At 42.5% G+C, this 5,977-nt stretch overlaps 1 pseudogene; it reads left to right on the forward strand.

Annotated features, from left to right (window-relative positions):
* Positions 1-4,891: 4,891 nt before the first annotated feature.
* Positions 4,892-5,009, forward strand: LOC134953900 (5S ribosomal RNA; annotated as a pseudogene).
* The last annotated feature ends 968 nt before the right edge of the window (positions 5,010-5,977 follow it).

Raw genomic sequence — 5,977 nt, forward strand, 5'->3', positions numbered from 1 at the left:
GTTTGACGGCATGGCTGTTGAGCACCAGATCCTAGCCCGTAAGGGTATTCCCAATGGAGTCATTCTCACACTTATTCTGGCCGGGAAAGGGGTAACGTCCAAACATTACCATCGTATTTGGAGAAAATATGTATCTTGGTGTGAATCCAAGAAGTCTCCTGCGGTGGAGTTTAAATTATGACTTCTCCTTTTTCTACAGGCGGGTGTGGATGCTGGCTTGAGATTATGGTCTATCAAGGTCCAAATTTTGGCCTTGTCCATTTTCTTTCAGAAACAGTTGTCTTCTCTTCCTGAGGTCCAGACATTCGTGAAGGGGGTTCTGCGCATCCAACCTCCCTTTGTGCCTCCATGGGATCTTGATGTGGTGTTGCAGTTCCTTAAATCGGACTGGTTTGAGCCTCTATAAGAGGTAGAGTTGAAGTTTCTCACTTGGAAAGTGGTCATGCTGTTGGCCTTGGCCTCAGACAGACGAGTGTCTGAATTAGGGGCTATGTCACACAAGAGTCCTTATTTGATTTTTCATCAAGATAGAGCTGAACTGCGGACGTGTCTGCATTTTCTTCCAAAGGTTGTGTCTTATTTCCATATCAACCAACCTGTGGTGGTGCCAGTGGCTTCTGACAACTCAGCCATTTCAAAAGTCCTTGGATGTCGACAGAGCGTTGAGGACTTATGTTGCAAGAACGGCTCAGATAAGGAAAACAGAATCTTTGTTTGTCCTCTATGACCCTAACAAGATTGGGGGTCCTGCTTCTAAGCAGACTATTGCACGCTGGATAAGAGGTACCATTCAGCACACTTATTCCACGGCAGGATTGCCGTTACCGAGTTCGGTAAAGGCCCACTCTACAAGGTAAGTGGGTTCTTCCTGGGCGGCTGCCCGGGGTGTCTCGGTGTTGCAAATTTGCCGAACAGCTACTTGGTCAGGGGCAAACACGTTTGCTAAGTTTTACAGGTTTGACATCTTGGCTGCTGACGACCTTCAGTTTGGTCTTACTGGGAGCTTTGGTACATCCCCATGGTACTAAAATGGACCCCAGCATCCTTTTGGACGTAAGAGAAAATAGGATTTTAATTACCTACCGGTAAAATCATTTTCTCGTAGTCCGTAGAGAATGCTGGGCACCCGCCCAGTGCTCATTTTTCCTGCAGAATTACGTTTTATCTTTTTACACAGGTTCTCATGTGTTAAGATGTTCACAGCTGTTGCTGTTACGTTATGCATGCACGTTAGCATGGGTTATGTTGAAAGCCATGTTAGGTGGCATGTTTTGTATGATGTGAGCTGGTGTGAATCTCACCACTAGTTTAATGTAAATTCTTCACTCGAAGTTGTCCGTCTCCTCGGGCACAGTTCCTATACTGGAGGAGGGGCATAGAGGGAGGAGCCAGTTCACACTGTTGAAAAGTCTTAAAGTGCCGAAGGCTCCTGCGGAACCGTCTATACCCCATGGTACTAAAATGGACCCCAGCATCCTCTACGGACTATGAGAAAAGGATTTACTAGTAGGTAAGTAAAATCCTATTTTTGCACTTTTATATTTATTTTTATCTATCCCAGTCTTCTTAATATTTATTTCTTGATTTTTCATCTGGGACTCACTGTAGGTTGGACCATAATAGGTCAATACCCGTAGCACCATTCACATTGTGTCAGTATTTTTCATTCTTTTCTCCCCCCCCCACCCAAAAACCCCCCTCCCATTTTTTTCTTTCTCTTTTAACTTTTCTTTCATTGCTGCACCTCACTTCCTTTTACTTTTTCACTTTAATATACTATTTAATTTTATAACTAAAATATATTGTATTACACTACAGGCACCATCACTTTTCTTTTTTCTATCCCCTAAATAATTCCTTTATAGAGATAGTGGCCAAAAAATATAATTCACTATTTAATTTTCCTTCCTAATAGTAACATGATCAACTTAATACACACATGCACTCCTGATTTCGGCATGCTCTATTTTTCTCACTAATTTCATAAATTTTGCTTGTCTAAATTTAGTGTCCAATATGTGGCATTTTTTCTACCTGTGTGGATATTGGCCCTCATTCCGAGTTGTTCGCTCGGTATTTTTCATCGCATCGCAGTGAAAATCCGCTTAGTACGCATGCGCAATGTTCGCACTGCGACTGCGCCAAGTAACTTTACTATGAAGAAAGTATTTTTACTCACGGCTTTTTCTTCGCTCCGGCGATCGTAATGTGATTGACAGGAAATGGGTGTTACTGGGCGGATACACGGCGTTTCAGGGGCGTGTGGCTGAAAACGCTACCGTTTCCGGAAAAAACGCAGGAGTGGCCGGGGAAACGGTGGGAGTGCCTGGGCGAACGCTGGGTGTGTTTGTGACGTCAACCAGGAACGACAAGCACTGAAATGATCGCACAGGCAGAGTAAGTCTGGAGCTACTCTGAAACTGCTAACTCGTTTGTAATCGCAATATTGCGCGTACGTCGGTCGCAATTTTAAGAAGCTAAGATTCACTCCCAGTAGGCGGCGGCTTAGCGTGTGTAACTCTGCTACATTCGCCTTGCGAGCGAACAACTCGGAATGAGGGCCCTTATTTTTTAGCTGTTTCATTTATCTTCCATCATCATTTTGTGTATTCTTCATCCATCCATCTTTCACATATCCTTTAATATAAATTGATTTTAATTTCTTTAACTGTTCATATTTGTACATATTTCATTTCTTTTCTTCACTCTTGGTCTCTTACTTATTAGATTGGTGCTTCCCTAATATATTATGTTACTCTTAACAAATTAATAACTTTATCCCTTGATATATTTTTATTCCTATACAGTGTACAGTTAATCCTATTCTCAATTAAATGATACCCTATAGATTGCAGTAGCCTATATGGAATCAGTAGAAGATTAAGAGATCAGGTAACAAGCGCCAATGCAGGGACCCGCTAACTAGACATACTTCTATTCACAGCTGCCTGAGCGACATTAGTATTGCTCAGGAAGAGGGAGCAGGCGGTTCCGCTGACGTCTTTTAAATGTCAACGGGAGACACAGCCGCTAGGAAGAGATCAAGCCCGCTTGCCAGGCGAAACTAGTTTTCCGGTGCACCCGGCAGCAGGACCATACAGGCGCACTCTCCCTGATCATGACCAACAACGGGTGGATTCACCAACAGCTCCTGCCCGTTCTTACCCTTGCTATTTTGTACACCCAGTTTCAGAGTGGTAACGTATTCCACTTACCCTCCCGTCACAGCAATGTCACGTACACACTAGGATGTGCTTTAGCAATGCACAAAATCATTTTTTCTATGTAACCAGTAATTTGATTTAGGATATTGATTCACTTTTGCACATAACTTTTAGGAACATGCCCGGTGTCAGTGCATTGAATTGATGCAGGTGCACAATACAGCATAGGGATATTCCCTGCCTAAATTCCTTCTCAAACGGTGATTCTGTTGCATTTACAGCTGTGCAATAATTAACCAGCTGGAGACAGTATTTCTTTAAGCTACTCTGTCCTTATATGTGCTCTATCAAGCTTCTTCTACGTGTGGGATTTTGATAGCTGTGCAATCACTGTGTCAGCTAGATGTTAACAGATAATATCTAGCATTTGTCACTTTTGTGTCAAAAGTTATGATAGCAAAGGATACAGGTGCATTACAGAGGCATTCATTGTTTCAATTTCCTCTGAGATGTTTCCACTTATGACTTTGCAACATTCCTAGATGTGCAACAATATAGTCAGCTGGTTGTAATATTCTTCTGTCTGTTCTAGACAGTAATCCCATGATTCATTTTTTATTATCCTAAGGGCTAAAACACACTACCCGGCTTTTGCCGGCCGGGAAAAAGCCGGATGGCTTTTTCCCTTGCCGGCATTTTTGTTAACAGTGTGAGGGGTAGGGTCCCTTCACACTGCACGGCCCCGGCCCGGCTGTCTCACCACTGGAAGGTCCGGCTGCCGGGCAGGCGCCGGGCCGTCTTTGCAGCCATTAAACCATGTGTGTGAAGGGGAGCTTTCACACACGTTTTTTTCTGAAGCCGTGTCTGATGCTGCGCATGCGCACAGCATCACACACGGCTCAAAGCCGTCCTGTGTGACAGACTCTGCCGGTTTCTCCCGGATGGCAAAAAGCCGGACAAAGTTTGTCCGGCTTTTTGCCATCCGGGAAAAACCGGAGTGTGTGTTACAGCCCTAAGTGTGTGTACACAACTTGGTTAGTTGGATAATATATTACTTAGACTCAGCGAGCATTTTCATAAGCCATTTTATTAACCCATGTGTTTTGTGTAAACATGTTCATGTCATTTCCCCAAGCTGTGTAACAACTCTGGCAATTGGACATCAATAATATTCTGCCTGACATCTTTTTCCTAATAAGAGAAACATTGTATCTCTTATACACGTGCTGAGCAATAATTTAGCCATTTGGAGGTAATATTTTTATGTCTGATTTAGACAGTAGTGTTGTGATTTATACAGCTAACCTATGTTTATTGTGAGTGCACTGCTCTTTGTTTTAAAATCTGTCATTTTTTTAATAACTCTAGGTGTACTTACACAATTTGGTTAGCTGGATTATATATTACTCTGATTCAGACAAGCATTACTTATAAGCCTGTTTGCTAACCTTCGTTGTGTTGTTTTGTGTAAACATTTTTGAGGTACCTCTCTAGCTGGTTAATAATCCTGGCAGTCGGATATCATTACCATTCTGTCTGATATTTTTCCAGACTTTATTCAGGACTCTCATTGGCGATTCAGTGAGGTTCTGTTTGGTTAATAACTAACAGCTCACAGTCTAACGTCAAAAGCAGATCCTCTCTTCTTTATTCTCTGCTTATTGCTCTCTCATTTGTTCTTATTCATGAACTCTCATCAATGATCCTACGTAAGAGACAGGAGGTGCTTCTACTACCAAATCATACTTAAAATGCCCAATCTCGTCCGATCTTGGAAGCGATAAAGTGTTGGGCTGGATAAGTACTTGGAGGGTGACCCCCAGAGAATATCTGGTGTAGTAGTTTCTAGGAGGCACCAGACAAAATCTTGCTTAGGGCATCATATTGGTTAGGGCCGGCTCTGGAGGAGGACATAACACAAACTGAGGATTTGTGTGTGGAAGTGGGACAGGATGAGGGGGATATGTGTGTACTGTCTGATATTGAGGATGTTTATGATGATGTTGTTTGTTTATGTCAGCCACCGGTGGTTGCAGTTGTTGACCGTGATAAAAAGAAAGCCATTGCAAGTCCAGGGGTACAGCCGTATAAGTCCAGGGGTACAGCCGTATAAGTCCAGGGGTACAGCCGTATAAGTCCAGCGGTACAGCCATATAAATCCAGCGGTACAACCATATAAGTCCAGCAGTACTGCCATATAAGTATAGGGTACTGCCGTATAACTCCAGTGTAACTGCCATATAAGTCCAGTTGTGCTGTCCTGTGCTGTATATTATTTACTCCAAATAAAGGGGTTATTTAATATTTAATCCAAATAATTTTTAAAGGGTTTGCCCTTTGTGGCATAGGGGTACGCTCTCCTGTGCTGCATATTATTATAATAACTCCAAATAAAGGGTATTATCCAAATAATTTTTACAATCTTTGCCGTGTGTTTGTGGTTTAGGGGTATGCTCTCCTGTGCGGCATATTATTATAATAACTCAAAATAAAAGGGTTATTATTCAAATAACTTGTGTGTGGTTTAGGGAGGATCTGACTGTAGATTGACAAGACTTAGGTTGACAGTGTCTAGGCCGACCACTATTGGTCGACAGTAAGTAGGTCAACATGGTTTCTAGGTCTACAGGGACTCTAGGTTGACATGTACTAGGTAGACATGACAAAAGGTTTACATGAATTTTTCTATTTTTTTTTATTTTTTTAAAAACTTTTTCATACTTTACGATCCACGTGCACTATGATTGGGAATGGTAACCTGTGCAATGCGCAGTGGTAGTGGAGTGAGGCGCCTTGCCCTCGCGAGACATGCA

Source organism: Pseudophryne corroboree, chromosome 8 (assembly GCF_028390025.1).
Source record: "Pseudophryne corroboree isolate aPseCor3 chromosome 8, aPseCor3.hap2, whole genome shotgun sequence".
Classification (NCBI taxonomy): Eukaryota; Metazoa; Chordata; class Amphibia; order Anura; family Myobatrachidae; genus Pseudophryne; species Pseudophryne corroboree.